General features: G+C 44.4%; 1 protein-coding gene across 4 annotated transcripts in view; it reads left to right on the top strand.

Annotated features, from left to right (window-relative positions):
* The window catches only part of LOC116308475 (RYamide receptor-like), a 39,440-nt gene that overhangs the window by 17,452 nt on the left and 2,664 nt on the right, over positions 1–19,324 (top strand). The gene's annotated exons all lie outside the window — the stretch shown is intronic.

The following is a 19,324-nucleotide window of genomic DNA, read 5'->3' as shown; positions in this document are numbered from 1 at the left end:
TGCTACGTAATACCATTCAGTCTGGTTTTAATTAAATGAAATCTACAAGTTTTAGTACAAATAAACAATGCTAGCAAATCATCGAAGAAAACTTAGAGAAAAGTCGCAAAGACATATCCTGGTAAAAAAAAAACTATTTCTGTTTTGATTGGAAATATTTGATTGGAGTATATAATATAGGTTCACAAGTGGAAAAAACTTCACGCTTTCATGTTGTTTGATGCAAATTTGTGAACCTAATTTGCATATCGTACCAATAAAAAATAAATATCGTTTTAAAAAACGTTTTTAAAATGTTTAAAAAGGCTCAACATGCTTACTTAAAGGCAAAACTGGTATTTAATGACTTGTTTGATATACTCAGTTAGTTTTGGTTCCAAACTTGGTCTTTTTTCATCGCACCGGCAATTATCGGTTTTGCTTAACCTGGCGAAATTTAATGAATTGCCGACTTCTTGTACGGCGCGTAAACAAGAGTACCCACAAATTTTATTTCATAAGTTTGTAGACTGGTGTTAGTGCATTTGAGCTATAATAGACTAAACTCTAGGTTAGGTCCCACTTTCGAGAAAATCGCCTTCAACTGCAGGTATTTTAGCGCCTAACGCGTTTAGGAATTTTAGTATATATATTTAAATAATCATATCTCAGTGAAAATTTTATCAAATTTAATCGTTAAAACTTTTAATTATAACCAAAAGTTATAAAATTCATGTGTAAAAGTTTTCAGTTGATTTAAGTTAGTAAAAAAATTTTGGCGGCGCCCGATATGTACAGCTTAATCGCAGCTTTCCCGACGGTGAATTTGCAAGTTTTGAGGTGTCATCGAAAACCGTCTCGTAAAGTACCTAAAAATCCGAATTGATCCAAATAAATGTGATAATTGTTCATTGCATATAATAGTGGACTTTTACTAAGAAAATCAGGAAAATCGGCGATGGATCAAATTTTGCCTTATCCGTTCTTACGCGGACAGCCTCTTAAGTGGTGGAAATACGTTTTAAGAGAATAGACAGATAAGTATTTCTATATTTTCTTCCCGCAAACGGCAAACACGACTACGTTTTCATCGTTTCCCTGCATTTCACCTCTGCAAAACCTTCTTATCAACCAAACGAAAACATCCTATCTAGTTTTTTTAAAAAAAAAACGAATGTTGCCTGTATTGGCTGAAGAGAAAAACTTTATTTACGAGAATATTTTGTATTTGTAAATTTATAATAGAACTCAGTGCAAATCTGACTAATTCTAGCCGGCCAATAGCGCAGCGCAGCCGTGACGTCATAAAAACGAAGACAAAGACGAAATTCGGACAAACAAACTTACAAGTTTACTTTCAGCAGATAATTTTCACAGCCGATCGCAGTTGATCTTAGTTTATATGGGTTATTATTGCAACTTTAAGTAAAAATAATAAAATCGGTTCGTATAATCCTCGTAGCGGTTAAACAGAATGCAATGTTTGTCCGAATCTTTAAGCTATTTTTAGAATCAGCGCGCTGCGCTATTGAGAGCACTATAAAAAACTCGATAAAATAAAGCCTAGAGCAGAAGTACTTGAAAACGTAGGAATCAGTTTAATTTGGCGATGCAATGATACTTAGTCTCTTAAGAACCGCTATAGAAGAGCGCCCAACTAGGTTACTAAATTAAAAAGAAGCAGCAGTTAGGCGGACTCGCGAAGCGCCGACAATGCCAAAAATCACAAGTCGAAAAAACCCACCCCCCCCTGGGGTTTTTGGGGGTCGGTAACCCGCGGAACAGGGGGTCTTGCGCGATCGGCCGACAGCGCGAAAGGTGCCTAACTGCTGCTCTGTTGGGGTCGCAAACGGAGGGTAAAATATTTGTCGGATATACGATGCATGAATGTAAGAAGTTCACCAATGACTTTTGCATAATTTGTCTAAGACCTAAAGTTATCGTACCTAAGCCAGAACCCTTTTGGTGTTGTGGTAAAAAAATGCAGATAGAAGACGACACGTCAGCACAGTGTTACGAGTGTGGTAAGAATATTCGTAATGCCGTACCAAATGCTACCAAAGAGCAGTATTACGCCAATGGAGGTCGTAAGAAAACGCCATATAAGAGATTAAAATACTTCCGAGACTGGATGAGTCATATCCAAGGTTTACATCCGGTATATTTAGACACGCAGAAAATCATAGACCACTTAGAAGAGCCAACCCCACAAAGTCTACGAAAGACATTGAAAAAATTAAAGCTAGGGAAATATTACAAAGCCATTCCCTATCTTTTGTCTGAAATTACCGGTAGGCGTATTCCTCATGTCCCAGATATGCAAAGGGCCGAGTGGTTATTCTGTCGGCTGGATAAGGATATTCCTTATTACCCTGACGTAATCTACGAAATATTTTACGAAATTGACCCCAACCACCCCCTATTAGAATGGATTCCGAGAAGATGAAATGTGCAGTCGAAATCCCCATGCGATGTCTACTGAGCGAGTTTTCTTTGTAGATCTTCCTTTGCCTTCTGGTAGATCTGTTTGCGAGATTCCTCGGACAGATCTTTCACGATGGTTTTTTTATTGCCCGACTTTAATTTGCCGTATTTCTTTTCCTCCGCGAGGATCAAAGAAAACTCCGTGTCGTCTATGCGGCGGTCCCGCAGAGCCTTGGAGACCAAGTCGGCGATGGTGTTAGCCTTTGCTCTTGCCAGGGCTATATGAGTGTCGTGCTTGGATATCTTACCGGACAGTTGCTTTATAATGCCTGTCGTAACAGCGGAAACAATGCCGCAGACAGCTCCAACGCTTGCCAAAGGAATGCCAATGACTATTCCAGGCCCGGTAAGCGAAGTAGCAACGCCAGTGCCTGTTAACGCCACGGACATGGAGCCGGAAGTTATCGCGATTTTATGTAGTATGCTTCGGGCTCTGGCGTACTTTTTCCTGACCTCTTCGTAGTGTTTCGCTTGCCCTTCCAAGTAAGCCAGTATTAAGTTCGCTTTATTCAGACGAAAGTTCTCGGCGTTTAATTCGTTAGGTTCCTCCTTAGGTAAATCAGGATAAAGTGGAGGTGCTGATGGTATAACATCCATTATATATACTAATGTACGACGCCTTTGGGAATAACGTAGAGGAGCAGCCACATCATGACAACAGGGATTATGCCAACTGGAGGGCCTTTAGGAAGATGTTTCCGCATGCAGACCCTAGTAAGTTCGAAAGAAGATCCGATGGGATTTACTTTAACGGCTCCAGAATGTACAGCAATGCAGACTTGGAGCAAGTAGGTGATCAGGTGCAGCAATTGACAATTGTACACCCCGTTCATAAACCAACAAAACCCGAGCATAAAGCACCCAATTTTCCTAGAAACTTATTGTTAACTACGGAAGATTATCCATTTTACAACGCTGAAGGTGGTGTAAACAACTTTGAAAAATTGGTAACGCACCTGAAGATTTCCGTGGGTAAGCAATCATTTAACGTAGTAGTAAGAAATATCTATAAAGAGACGATGTTGAAGCATACGTCAGGTAAAGAGGCCAGGGAATGGTTAGCAGGGCCCAACATGCGGTATTGGCCACAGCAGTTAGACTTTGCTATTTGGGCTGCCACTAAAGGTTGTGGTGTTGCCGCGGACATGTTCCACATTTCATTTATGCGGTTTCACGTTGCCTTTACGGTAAGGAGGTTGTTGAAGGAGCTTAACGCACCCCTACCAGGAGATGGAGCATTTAATCCAATGAATAACCGATATGACGCCGCAGCCCTGGAAAGGTTAATTAATGAGTTCAAACCACAGCAAAAAGACTTTCGTTATAAGGAGGGTAAGACGCATGGGCTGGGTATAGTTTACGTTTGGGGTGCCAATGGTGAGAAGCCGGCTGACTACGGGCATCAGGAATACCCAAGTAATGAGTTAGAGTTAGGTGATATGGGCGGTGATAAGGGTAATAATTCATTAATTACCAGGATTCAAACGAACTACCCCGGCACTTGGGATCCATTTGTGTTAATGAAAGGAAAAGGTCTAAGAAACCTAGCCAGGATTAACCGTAGCATAGAGGCATTCGTGTACTGCATCCTGGGAGCGCAGGTAAATACCCGCAACCCCATTGTTGGATCCCAAGGCGCTTCACAGGAAACGCAACAAGAATTCCTAACTTTATTTGAGTCTGCAATAATAGAAAATGACATATCTAAATCGGTGCAGAGATATCAATTAGCGGTGCAGCAGTCTAAAGTGCGGCTGGATTACGCTTTGTCGCCTGGTTGTTGGTTAATGCCAAGTAATTTGGTCATCAACGCCAATTCCGTTGTGGGTTATAACAACAAGCTGCAGCGAGCTACTAAGGATATGAAGTTTGGGGTGAATGACGTGAACTCTGACATGACCAAGGGCATTACTCACTTCGTAGAGAAACCAAAAAAAGAGGTAGAAAAACCATCGAAGAAGGCGTACGTGCCACCAAAGAAACCAGTAAAGAAGGTTACCGAGGAATATGACCATAACTTACTAAAAGCCGGCTTAGCAGCTGCAAGCATTGGTCTGAGCTATTATATATGGCGATGAACAACCCCTACGTAGCTGGAGTAGATTGTGTTTATACGACTTACACAGGCGAGAAAAAATACACCCAGAGCTCTTGGGTTGATGTCACGGGCATGTCTGTGGACCTGAACTACTCGGGAAAGAAGTTAATCCTTTGTAGTATTTGCATTGGCACGAGCAGCCATGCCAACGTCGGCTTTAGGTTCCTGGATGAGAATGGCGTACTGCAGCCTATGCGTGTGAAGACGAACAACAGGGAGCCCGTGCATTTTTCCGTAGAGCCCAACCCCAGCAGTGCCGAGAATCTTTCCGTTTGGACTTTCCACGTGGTCGCCGATTGCCATGGGAAGGTAAAGCTGCAGATAAGAGTAGACGATACGGGAAAGGTTACGGTAAATAGCATAGAAAATCAAAGGGATACTATTTATAATCATAAGACCATTAGCACTCTTACGGTGATTAGTCTTTAAATATATGAACCCACACGCGAAGGAAGATTGGTTTCTTCATTATTTGGAGGAAAAGGAATACTTACAACAGCAATGGTATGACACCGGGCTGTGGGTGAAGGTTGGGGGCCTGGGATTAATCGTGTGTACTATTACCATTAACACGGGGTATTCGTGCAATGGTGGGTTTAGGATCGTCGATGAGAATGACCACCCATTACTGCCTTACAGAAAAAAAGATAACAATAGGAACCCGACCCATTTTTCGTCGGAGCCCCCACCGCAAAGCACAGAGGACATAACGTCAACAACTTTTCACATGATAGCCAATTGTCAATATGCGAAGCTTCAGGTTCTTCCCAACGACGTTGCCTACTTTCGAATAAATGGTCAAGGCGCTGCTTCCGCTGATGCTGCTTGGTGCCATAAACCCATTTCTACTATGACTGCCCTACCCCTGATACCAAATTATCAAGGCGGCGCGAATACTATCTTTACTTATCCCCAGTCGAGAACACCTCGGGCGGCTGACGACGATAAGCCACCAGTAATACACAAGGATAAGATTAACCCTTCATCTTCTTCAGGAGTACCACCCCAATAGCTACGACTAATATCCAAATGTTATTCCCCACGAACTTTAACAGTTCTCCGCCGGCCCTAAGTGTCAGGCTAAGAACACTACCCAGCAGCCCAGGCAAGCCGGCTGCCATCTTTTTTCCCAAGTCCGTCAGCCCACTACCTAATTTCTTTACGCCAGCGCCTGTAGCCTTAAGTGTGCTAAGGATAACTCCTACTACGCTCGAAATAGCAACCGCAAACGCCAGTGGAACGCCATACTTCAAAAGGGCTCTTTTTATCTTTTCCTTGGTGGTAAGCCCCAGCTCCTTTTCCTTACCTTCTATTTGCGTTTGTAATTCCGCCAGTCTTTCCTGAAGGGTTTCTACTTCCTTTTGGGCTGCCTCCCTTTCTTCTTCAGGGCAAGTTTGATCTTCGATTATTACTCGCTGTCGATCTATTTCGTACTCCAAGTCTTCGACGGCCTGTCGAAGTTGCCGTATTTGTTCCTCCGCCACTGCCTTGTCCACCATCAATTGCCTTTCTCTGTCAACAGACTCCATTAATTCTTGTCCTAAGCGCTGTAGTTCCGTGTCTTTTCCCGCCGCTTCATTCAAAGCAGCCCTTAGCTGATTCCTTGCGTCGCTTTTTTCGTCCAACGCCTTAGAAAGTCTATTCCTAAAGTCTACGATTTCGTCGGCATGGCTCTTAGTAGTTAGTTCATTTTGTTTAATGAATTCGTCTTCCAATTCTTCTATACGTTCATGTAATGCTTGGTTTTCCTCTTGGACGGCTTTGAAGCGACTAGTAAGACCGCCTTCTTCCTTGGTTACGTCATCAAGTTGTCGCGTAAGGTCATCGATGGTTATGTTATTTTCCTGTATTTCATTCTTAAGTGCTTCCCTTTCAGCCCTTATTTTCTCTAAGTATCTCATTAAGCCTCCAGTCGCGTCGCTATCTTTTGGAAGTTCTTCAAGTTGTTTGCTTTTTTCCTCTTCGACGGTCTCTAATTGGTTGAGTTTTTCCTGGCGCTCCTCTTGCAGTCTGATTGCGGATCTGAGGGCATCTTTGTAGCCAGGGTTCGAAATACCTCTAATAAAGGCCCTTTGAGCAACTTTTGTTTCCTCTTGAGTCAAAGTGCTTAGCATCGTCAAGTTGGGCGTTCCCAGCGCATTTGTGACTCCTTTTGGAAGCTGGTTGTTAAGCAGGTGGGAATTCTTCCTTTGATACAGGTTATACCATTTTTCCCTACCCGATTCTCTAACTTGAACCTGCCCTTTATCTCCTATTTGGATGTCTAAGAGAGCCAGGTTTATGTTTGGGTATCGCTCCCTTAGGTCCTTGATGAGGTCCGCTATTAAGTCCGACCGCACGCCAAGGGATTCCATTTGTAAGTATTCTGGAATGGGCGTGTGGGGGTTCTTAGACTTGAATTTATCTCTCAAAGAACGCATAGCATCGCGGGCCCTGACGCCATACTTGCTCAGCAATTTATCAAAAAGGCCTCGGGGGTCTACATTGTCATCAGGAAGCAAAGACTCGTATTCTTCGTCATTAATATCAACTTGACCTTCTTCGGTAAGGGGATCAAAATCCGTTCCTTCTACTTCCATTATATATGATAAGCTCAAAGTTAAACCCCAACGTATTACCTAAGCAGGTTGGCGGACTGAAAGCAGAACGCACCTTTCACCGGGTCACATTCACGCCCAGCAGCGCTAAACCTGGAGAAACGCTGTATGTGGGCGTTCCCCGCCTAACGGATAACCTAGTATTGGTTCCTGGCACCCTGGCGTTAAGGTTTGACCTAGCAATACAACCAAGCACCAAGGACAAGCGCTATACCGTCAATAATGTGGGTAGGAACCTCGTCTCTAAGATGAGAATCAAGTTTGCCGGGGAATCTCTCTTAGACTTAAATAGGTACGACCTGTACACCACGTACAAAGATTTATGGTTGACGGCCTTTGACCGTGCACAAAAGATAGAGCAGGGAATCGGAAGCGTTATCCTTCGTAAGCTTCGCAGCGACACCAACCCGGCGCCTACTGACTCCAGCGGAGCGACCGCAGTAGCAGACGCAACAAGGGTAGTAACTGCGTACGGTACCAAATACGTTATCCCTTTGGACTTTGAAGTAATTACGAACCATGGCGTGTATTACCCCAGACAATTGGCAGAGTTGCAGTTTGAAGTAACCCTGGCGGACACTACGAACGTCATTGGAGGCATGGACAGCGCAATTAGCGGGACTGTTGATCCTTATTCTATCACTAATCTAGAATTACAGTATGAGACCGTGTACAGCGAAGATTTAGCACGTAGCGCCGGCATGGAATACAGCTCCGGGAAGGCATTCTTATACGACCACGTAGTGATGTATAAGACGTTCAGCTTCCTGGATAAGACGGATGAGGTCATCAACCAAAGCATTAACCTCCCCCGAAGAAGTCTCACGGGGTTAATGCTGGTGTTTGCCAAACCCTACGAAGCCGGTAAGCGCGACTCCGAGGCCTTTCACAACCCCAACATTACTAACGTCGGCGTGAATATCAACGGCGTTCCAAACAAGGTCTACTCGCAGGGAATAAAGCCCGCAGACGTGTACAGGGAGGCAATGCGCAAGTTTGGCGACCAAATTAGCCCCGAGGAATTCTTTAATGATAAGTACGCGCTGTGGATTGATATGCGCACCATTAACGACGAAGACCTACATGGCCAGGGTTTACGTCTAGTAAATACGCAGGATGGCATAACATTGGAGATCAAGCGCACCAAGAACTCCTCCGCGGGCGACGCTGATAAGATAAACTGCTACGTCTTCGTCGTGTCTGACGCGCAACTGGGCGTAGAAATGAACCAACTTAAAAGTGTTGCATATTAGGGTTAAATATTCCTTAGATATACAATGCTGCAAATATTTGAAAACAACGGTACGAAACTGCAATGCATAGTGCAAGGCGAAACTTTGTACTTTAAAGCGAAGGAGGTGGCTTTGGCGTTGGGCTATGAGCGCCCTAGAGATGCAATTAGAGCACACGTATCTGAGAAATACCAGAAAAGATGGGTTGATCTACAAGGGGCTGCGAATCACCGCTCCTTTACTACGCAACCAAATGCCGTGTTTATATCCGAACCTGGTTTGTACGAACTGATATTTAGCTCCAAACTACCCAAAGCTGTAGAGTTTCGTGATTGGGTCTTTGAGGAAGTCCTACCCGCGCTGCGTAAGACGGGTAAATATGCAATAGACAAGCGCTTTGACGGTCCAAACAAGTTGGTATTCAAAATAGAAAATGAGTTTGACCTGCATAAAAAGGTGGTGGACTACATCCGCAAGTTTTACCCCCAAATGCTCATAGCCCCTGGTCTAGGTGAACTGCAGGATTCGGACGGCAAACGTATAAAGTGCTGGCAGAAAGGATATCAACGCGGTCAACCCGACTTAATGATCTTGAACGCGCACACACATTACTGTGGATTCTGCATAGAGCTAAAGACTCCAAAAGGCAACGGTAGGTTATCTGAGGATCAGCAACTACTCTTACAGAGGTATGAAGAAAACGGCTATAAGGTGCTCATAAGCAGCGACTACGATGTCATTTGCAGGGAGATCACTGCGTATGCTGAACACCTACGAATTCCCTGCAGGTGGTGTTGTAAGGGCTTTAAAACCTCGGAGACTTTGGCAACACACTTAAAGATATTTCATAGAATATATGGACAAGGATAAATTTAACGAGTTAAAGTTCATACAAACGCACTGGAGGGATTTGCAGGTGGGGGAGATTTATGAGATAAAGAATTATGTGGTCTTTGAAGACTTGGACCGCCTGCGCTTGGTCTTAAAGAATAAAAAAAGAACATACACCCTTTGGGCGCCCGATAGGATAAGGTACGCTATCGAAGGGCAGGACGTTACCCATGTTATGAGCCATGGTAAAAAGGATGGCAGGTGGGTATTTGACGTGGTTAATTGGGAGCCGGAGAGTCCTCTGCATTCATAATGTCTGCCGCGGAGCACCGATGGGATCCTTCAAGAAATACCTTGCCGCAATGAAGGCAGGTGTATTTTTTACGCGGCGGCGTAATGCAATCAGCTGGTGGTTCGCACGTAATACAGTCCATATATTGAAAGGGTGATTAGAATGCCTCCCACAAAGTAGGCTAGCATATACCTTTAAAAGGGGTCCTTATTTTTCTTAATAATAATAAATGAGAATAAGAATGGGGTTTGCGCAAACCCCATTCTAAAAGGGTCTCAGAATGTTGAGTATAAGGTTGTTATATTGTTAAGGACGTTTATTTGTCGAGGCAGTTGAAGATATGTTCCTCTTCTCTGATGCAACCACAACGATCGCACTCTTGCCTCCAATACTCCCTTTTAGTCCACGGAACGCCTTCGGCGCGTTCGAAAGAGGGGTAAGTACGGACTATCTTCTTATGGTAATCTATGCGATTCCTTAAGTAATCCTCTTTATGCGGGCAGCGACTCATCATATCCGCACATTGGTAGCAATCCACGCCTTCTAAGTCGTAGCTCCCAAAGAGAAATCGATAGTTGACTTCATGTGTTTTCCGATGCGTCTGTAAACGTTGACGACTGCTTAGTATCTTATTACAGAAACTACACTGTCTGCTTTGTTCACAGACGCCCCTTTTCAGGTGCTCGGAGGTGTTAGGGAATTCCTTATTACAGCCCTTGCAAAGCCCACAAATGCGTTTGTCTTGATGTTGTCGCATCTTTTGAACGGTGCTGAATTCTTTACCACAATCCTTACAAACTTTACTAATTGGTTTCTTTGTGCAAACGCCACGACGAACGTGGTATTGTAGTCTTTGCTTGGTGCTGAACACCTTTTTACACATTGAACAGTTCATTTATACTTAAGTGTACCTTAACCACAATATAACGTATTTTAAACTTTATTGTTAACATTCTTAGGTGTCTTTTAAAACAGGTCTACGGGAGCATACAGCTGCGTTTAAAAGACACCTCAGAATGTTAAGTATAAGGTTGTTAAATTGTTAAAGATGTATGAGTCATTTAAAAGACACCTCAGAATGTTAAGTATAAGGTTGTTAAATTGTTAAGGATGTTACTTCTAAGAAAAAAGATGTCTTAGAATGTTAAAGATAAGGTTGTCATATTGTTAAGGATATACGTATGCTGCTCTAAAAGACACTTCAGAATGTTAAAGATAAGGTTGTTAAATTGTTAAAGATATATGCATGCTGCTTTAAAAGATGTCTTAGAATGTTAAAGATAAGGTTGTCATATTGTTAAGGACATACGTATGAGTCATTTAAAAGATGTCTTAGAATGTTAAAGATAAGGTTGTCATATTGTTAAGGATATACGTATGAGTCATTTAAAAGATGTCTTAGAATGTTAAAGATAAGGTTGTCATATTGTTAAGGATATACGTATGAGTCATTTAAAAGATGTCTTAGAATGTTAAAGATAAGGTTATCATATTGTTAAAGACTATTATCTCTTCTTTTTTCTTAAGAAAAGAAATATCCTTAGGTATATTTTCTTAAAAGAAGAAATAATAGTCCTTAACAATTTAACGACCTTATACTCGACATTCTGAAGTGTCTTTTAGGAGTAACATGCAAGACATACTTAACAATTTAACGACCTTATAGTTAACATTCTAAGGTGTCTTTTAAACAGCACACGCAGTATATCTTTAACAATTTAACAACCTTATACTTAACATTCTTAGGCGTCTTTTAGAAGTAACATGCAAGACATACTTAACAATTTAACAACCTTATAGTTAACATTCTAAGGTGTCTTTTAAATGACTCATACGTATATCTTTAACAATTTAACAACCATACACTTAACATTCTAAGACATCTTTTAAAGCAGCATGCATATATCTTTAACAATTTAACAACCTTATCTTTAACATTCTAAGGTGTCTTTTAAATGACTCATACGTATATCTTTAACAATTTAACAACCATACACTTAACATTCTAAGACATCTTTTAAAGCAGCATGCATATGTCTTTAACAATATAACAACCTTATCTTTAACATTCTGAAGTGTCTTTTAAACAGCTCTACAGCGGATATCGCATAAAGTCCTTAATGCTTTCTTTCGCCCAACCGGCCATCGTCAACAAGGCACCAAACCTTTCCGCGCGCTTCAGACCGCACATTTCATCATACAATTCCTGCACGCGCTCCCGCAGCCGATCGATCTCCTCCCTTTGCATTTCTATGGTGTCTCTTTTATCTTTTGCGTCGGCGGCAATCCTTCTTACTGCTTCCACTGGGTCCATCGTATATATAATGGATCCGAACCATATTCCCCGCAATGCTCTGATAGTAGGACCCACGGGCTGCGGAAAGACCCAATTCGTCGTGGAGCAGCTATTAGGACCCTTTAGATACCGCTTTGACTATATTGTGCTATTATGCCCCACCTACGTGAATAACCGCACCTGGACGGGCATAGGAGTGAAAGATGACGACTTCTTTGTGGATATCTTAGACCCTAATGAGTTATCCAGCCATCTTAAGTTCTGGCACAAACAATTCCCTAAAGATGCACAGACTTTACTCATACTGGATGACATTGCCTGTGGGGACGACGTAAAAAGACGCACTTCCGAGCTCGTTAAACTCGCCTTCAGCGGTAGACATGACAATATTAGCGTTTGGTTGCTCTCGCAGCAGCTTACCAGCGTCTCTAAACCCTTTAGGGAAAACATAGGCTCCCTGGTCGTATTTTATACTCCGAGCCGGAGTGACCTGGAAACCATTCTCTCTGACTACGGCGGTGAGATATCCAAGGAACAGTTACACGAATACATGCGGCATTTAAAGACGCACCAACATTCCAAAATGATCTTCTCTTTGAGGTTTCCGTATTCCATTAACATATATGGAGATTGAGCAGTTGATAGATGAAGTCCCCACACAGCTAGATGAAAGTAACCTTAAGGAACAACTCAACGTCCTTGTGTCATCTGGGAAGTGCAAAGAAATGATAGGCAAGGAACTTACCCATGAGCAGGTTAATAAGTTGTCAGAAGAGGAGGTTAAGAAATTCCATAAAAGGTACGAGGCCGCCCTTGCAAGTAAGACCACGGACGCCGTAGCAGACTCCGCTATCCGACTTGCCACCAAATTGCTTGGACTTGCGCTGCCCATAGACGACGTGGAGCAACTGCGGAAGGACATAAGCGAGGACTATGTCATCGCCCAAGAACTTAAGATAACCTGCGGCTGGTTGTCTTTGAAGTGCGGTAAGTTAATGGCAGTCGCCTCTGTGGCTTTGCACGTAGCTCAGCATGTCGACTTGAAGGAGGTACTAGGTTCCTTCGGAACATCTTGGAAGGACTTCAAGAAGGACAGAGAAGCCTTCCAGGCAGCACTTACTGAGGTACCTGATCAAGTCGCCTCAAGTACTTAGTCAAGTCATTCGTAAGTACTTAGTCAAGTCATTCGTAAGTACTTAGTCAAGTCACCTCAAGTACTTAGTCAAGTCGTCCTTAAGTCATTCTCAAGTACTTAGTCAAGTCGTTCTTAAGTCATTGTCAAGTACTTAGTCAAGTCATTGTCAAGTCATCCTTAAGTCGTCGTCAAGTACTTATCAAGTCCTTCAAGTCCTTAGATATAAATGAGTGAACCAGAGTCGAAGGCAGAGCAGCCCGAGCAGAAGATTACCAAGGCTAAATCTCCAGGCAGAGTCGCCGCGGGGAAGAAGCTCGCGGAGATGAACAAGAAGAACAAAGCCAAAAAAGAAGAAAAGGTGGAGGAAAAAGAAGAGGGATCCTTTTGGAATCCCGGCTACGTCATTGGCGCGTTAGGAGTTGCTATAGCAGCAGGCAGCCTCTACTTACAATGGCGGGCTACGAAGCCAAAAGTAAAGTGGGAGGCCGCAACATATCACGCACCTGTGGAGGTTAGAAAAAGTAAGATCCCTGAAATGGAATAACCTTCTCGCTTTGTAATATAATGTCGACCGCGTTGTTGAAAACTGTTGAAGAAGCAGCTATTATTACTTCCATCGTTGCGGGTATTGGTTGGGTGGGTAAGAAAGTGCTCAAAGAAGACTTTACTGAAGACCCAAGCAAGAGCTTCGCTAATTTTGCTAAGATGACCGCTGCCGTAGGCGGGGCTATCATGGCAAAGAATTACCTACAGAAGGAAAAGTACCTACCTACGGCGTAATATATAAATGGCTAGCGTGGTCGTAGGCGGAGTCGTCGCAGCTTTAGCATTCACTGGAGCTAATTATGGTGGTCAGTATTTGGATAGATTAGTCAGAGGCGACAAAAGCGGAGATTTAGCCGCCGAAAGGAAGAGGCACGACTTAGCGCTGGAGAAATATCAGCGGGACGTGGCAGCTTGGAATGAAAAAAGACAAGCTTACAGGGATTGGTTGGACAAGAATTACCAAGACAAGATGCAGGCGGATAAGAACTTCGAAAATACAGACTACGCCTTTAAGCTCTATGCGCAAGCACACCCCGACTTTAGAATGAGAAAGCCTCAGTTTAAGGATTACTACCAACCGTCTAAAAAACAAAAAGATAGTGAGTTGGTCTTTGTTGGAATCGCAGGGCTGGCGGGAGGCGTGGCCTTGGCGTATCTAATATAATGATCGTCTTTTTGGAAAGCGACAAGAATGACTTTACCACTTACTTGAATCCTCCCATCCGCGCGGAAAGGGTTCGGTTGGTTAGTTGCTCTTTGTACAATTCTTGGTATAATTTAGTCAATGGCATGGTCAACGTACTTAAGGCGCCCGGCAAATATCAAGGTGAAATGCTACCCGATGGACATTACACGCCAATCACCCTTGCCAAGGAGCTCGCCAAGCGCGGTTATACTCTCACCACGGGATTACCGCACGAAATGACCCTCAAACACAATATGCCAAACTATTCAGTAACTTTTGGAAAGTCTGACCCATTGGGGTCATTATTATGTGCCTCGGGCAAGGAAATTACCAACACAGCCAAACCTGTAAATTGGAAAGTCGCATCCTCTTACGAAGTCTATTGCGATTTGGCCAATAGTTACAACAATGGAGAAAAGTCTTCTCTTATGTCCAAGTTCCTGCCCAAAGGTAATCCATTCGACCTGGTAGAATACACGCCCATTTCTTTAAACTATGACCTGTCCAATTTGGTAGAAAGCATAAACATCACCATTAAGGTGGACGGAAAGACGGTGGATTTTAACGGACGCAAGATCAATCTTGTTTTGGAATTCATATAATGGGCCGCGTAGAGGACAAATTTAAAAGGATTTACTATGGACCTGAAGGCTATTGGAAAGGAGCGTCGGCCATCAAGAAACTCGCGACCGCGGCCAGGGTATCAGATGAAACGGCTAAGAACTGGCTAAGAAAACAAACCCTCTGGCAGGTTTATCTTCCCGTGCCCAAGTACATTCCCAGGCCCAGCTTTACCGTAAATGCCCCCAACGAGGTTCATCAGGCAGATTTGCTTTTCTTACCACATGACAAGGTGAGAAGAAAGACCTATAGATACGCTTTGACCGTAGTTGATATCGCAAGCAGATACAAGGACGCCGAACCCATAACCAGCAAGGATTCTGGGGAAGTCGCAGAAGCCCTAGGTAGGATTTATAAGCGCGTCTTGAAATGGCCTAAGCTGCTGCAAGTGGATGCGGGGACGGAGTTCATGGGCGTGGTTACTAAGACCCTGAAAGACCACGACACTAAGATTAGAAGAGCCGAAGCTGAGTACCACAGGGGTCAGAGCATCGTCGAAAGATTTAATAAGACCCTGGCTGAGCGCCTCTTTGGGTACCAGTATTGGAAAGAGCTGGAAGATCCCTCCAAACGCAACAGGGAATGGACACAGCGGCTCCCCCAGGTCATCGCGGCTTTAAATAACGAGGCGGCCAGGGCTACGGGGATGAAACCCAAGGATGCCATAAAAAAGAAACACGTGGAACACAAGTCCTATGTCAGAAGTTCGAGGGCGGTCGGACTGAAGGAAAAAAAGCTACCCCGCAACATAGTGGTCAGATACCTCTATCAGCCGGGGGAACTCGAAGGTGGCAGTAAGAGAGCCACGGATCCTAACTGGTCTTTGGAAACGTATGAGATTTCGAAGTCCGTCACCAAGGAAGGGCAACCCGTGTTGTATTACCTAGATGGCCCAAGTCGCGGATTTGTCAAGGAAGAGCTGCTCATAGTCCCCAAAGACTCAGAGTAGTGCTGCTCCACGCGCCCGATTACACTCTAGGCATGTTAGCCTTACGTTGCCTCTGCAATGCCCGCGCTTGTTATTCATACGATCCACGGAGAACTGCTGATCGTCATTTGGGTCAAACCTCCATAGTAGAGGTATGTTACATTTGGCACACCTTGCCCCTTCCTTATAGACGTCGTCCACGCATAGGTCGAACGTCATATTTTTTTCTTCGTCGTGTCTTTTGTAGCGAAGGAGTTTCTTGGCGATATTCTCCTTAGCTACGTCCTCTGGCGTCTTATCGTAACGCAATTGCGGACCCCAAGCCCTCCGCAACTGTTTGGCATGCTCCACACGGCTCACAGCGGTATATATCAAATTACTCCAACATAACCGCTGGTCTATGATCCATAAGGTTTCTTTTATGGTAAGCCCTTGCGCGCTGTGGACTGTCATACAATATCCCAAACGCCAATCTGGATGGGAGGTTATTTTTTCAACCTTTCCCATAGGCACCCAGACTTTATCATGAGTTACCGCGTTTCGCAGTTGGACGTCGGTGCCCGGCACCCACACGTCTCTCTTCTGCATGCGGGTATCGTGGGGCTTGTAGCAAACGGGCACCAAATGGCCAGGGAATCTTTCGCGGTGTACGCTTAACAAATCTTTCTGTATTCGCGATTGTGCTGCGCGCTTACTGCTCAACACCAAATCCTCTGGATGCCACGCGCAAAGGAAGTCCTCGTAAGACTTCGCTCGGATGCGTTTACGCAGCGTCTTGTTTTGCTCGGCATCACTGAGGCCCCGAAGTTCCGCCTTTAAGTTTCTTACTTGATCCTTACTACGGTAGTCGGCGTTGATTTCCTCTGCATGGTCTACCATTCCTTTTAACCATTTATGGGGCATTTCTCCGCAAATGGGAGGAGGTTGGCATGGATCTCCGGCAAATATAACTTGACACTTTCCGCGGAGGAAGTCTACGAATTCCTGCAAGATTTCTAATGGCACGGTGCAAATCTCATCCCATAATATCACCGACGGTATGTCGCGTATTGCTTCCGGCACCCACTTTTGACCATTCCAGCGAAAGAAGCTGTGGTACGTTTGCGCGTCGTAACCCATCTCCGTTAATTCTCGTTCCAGACGGTGCGTCGGCGTTAACACCTTCACGCGAGGAAATAATTCCAAAACCCTGGTGGTCTTACCGCTGCCTCCGGGCCCATAAAGGTACGAAAAGCGTTGGTAGGAAATGGGGTCCACAACGGACGGCAATGGCTCCACGGTGGGGACGGTGGCACCTTTTACGTGTTTCCCGTGGTATTCCACACGTTCTCTCCAGGCTTTTATCTCTTCATCTTTTATACGCCATTGACCACTTTCCGCGAGTTCATCGGCCGTGTAGAATTCCTGCATTTTTTCTAACACTTCGGGCTTCACATACAAAGAATCCGTGGCCACGCGCGGAACGTCCTCTTTGTCAAACCTCAACAGCATCGACAACAGATTAATATGCGCATACGCGAGCATGCTGGCGCGTAAATGGTAATATTGCGGGCGATGATCTTGGTAATAACACAACGCATTCCATTGTTGTTCCCCTTGGCCTTCTATGAAATAATTCCACTTCTCTACGGACACCATAGTTCCTTGCTCATGTGCACGTTTTACGAGGAAGCTCAACTCTCCGTCATCGGTTATCAAACGCCGCTGCATGTGCTTTTCTCCTTCTTTTGCGCCTTGGGTGAACTTTCCTATGACGATTCTGGCGGTGGGGTTATGCTCCGGAAGCCATTGCGTAAATGCAGAGTGACAAAGTATGGCTTCATGCGCTGCGTACGTGAGAAGCTCGCGCTCTTCGAGAAACTTCAGCAGGGGTATGGGAATCCATTCTTTCTCCTGCAGATGTTTCCCATACCACGCGTAAATTATTGGATGTAAGCCCTTTGCTAACTTCCACGTGGTCAACCGCACGAACCCCGTAGCTGGGGCGTCGTATTTACCTGGCAAAGACACACGAAAGAATTGTGAGTCTGGATGCCCGTAGCGGTCGTAATACTCCTTACAATCCCCGAGGCCTTTAAAACTGGCAGGGTAACAATGTTTCATGTCTAAGGAGACGTATTCGTTCTCGTCATACTCCATGTTCCACAGACCTCCATGACCATGCTCTACGCAGGCTTTGGCTATGTCGGCGAATTCCTTAGGCGTGGACTTCCATCCGTTCCTCTTCTTTGCGGCTAAGAAGTCCAAACTACGAGAGCTAAGGATCTCGTCTGAGAAGTCTTCCCCTAAGGTTTCACAAGCACTTTGAATGCGTTGGTGTTCTACTAGAGGCCTGTAAAGAGTACCATCCTGCGTCATAAACTGACTTCCTTCCGCGTCCATCAACCAAACGGAATTCTCGTGGACCAATTCTGCCAACGGCGACGCTTTATAAACTTTGGTTTCCTTCTTTTTGGGGAACCTAAGTTCTCGCCAAGCGTGTCCATTGTGTTGGTAGATGACAATAGGGGCACCTCTACCTCCATATTTTTTCGTCCCTTCGTAAATGCAACCGTCAGTGATGTCCTTCACGCGTATGCGGCGTTCTAAAGCCGTCTCTAACTTCTTGATGTTTTTGATGGTACCTCCGGTTTTATTAGTATCTCTTTCCCATTTCCTGATGACTTCACTTCTTTTTGGCGTAAGCTTACCGCCACGAGAGGAATCTTCAAAGAACTCTCGTACCAACTTCGCAACACAATTACCCGGATGTCGCATTGGTCGCAACTTCTTAACGTCTGGCTCCTTAATCTCGTACGCGCCGTAAATGACAACGGTAACCGGGTAAGCGACCTCATAGAATAACATGTCAATCCCCTCTAATGCCCCTGGTCTCGTTTGCTTATTCAAGACGAACAAACTCTGCTTACCAGACGCCCTGATGGGATTACGGCCCTTTTCTATCACCCACTCGCCATCCAAATACTTCACGAACGTCAACTCCAAACGGTAGTCGCCGTCCGGCATTCTGTCGATTATCCTTTCAGCCATTTCGTGATTCATAGTCTTGTCTGTCTTGCCCTCCATGAACGTCGCAAAGACAAAATCCGCATCTGAGTTATCCATCACCTGATTTCCCAGCCTGCGCACAGTTTCGTTTTGAATGTCGTTGACGGATGCCATGTATATCTAAAGAATATCTTTCCCTCCATTTGCGACCCCAACAGAGCAGCAGTTAGGCACCTTTCGCGCTGTCGGCCGATCGCGCAAGACCCCCTGTTCCGCGGGTTACCGACCCCCAAAAACCCCAGGGGGGGGTGGGTTTTTTCGACTTGTGATTTTTGGCATTGTCGGCGCTTCGCGAGTCCACCTAACTGCTGCTAAAGACCAGGAGTCCTAACGTATCAAGCTACCGACAATTACCATTAAAAATATAATAAAAATAACAGCTAAAATACGAATTTGCTCAGTACTATGTTTTCAGTTTTTAAAACTTGTTTGTCAAAAGGGCTACTTTCTTATTTCAATGTAATAAGGCAATAAAGATCGGGTATTAACGTTAAATGTGTGATAAAAAATACGTGAAAAGATTTCTTATCATGTTGATGTTAAAAATAACAT

Source organism: Actinia tenebrosa, unplaced genomic scaffold (assembly GCF_029948245.1).
Source record: "Actinia tenebrosa isolate PJP-AT-01 unplaced genomic scaffold, QUT_ActTen_1.0 PGA_scaffold16__25_contigs__length_10494907, whole genome shotgun sequence".
Taxonomy (NCBI): Eukaryota; Metazoa; Cnidaria; class Anthozoa; order Actiniaria; family Actiniidae; genus Actinia; species Actinia tenebrosa.
Note: the sequence above shows the minus strand (reverse complement) of the source record. Positions and strands in the feature narration are given on the sequence as shown.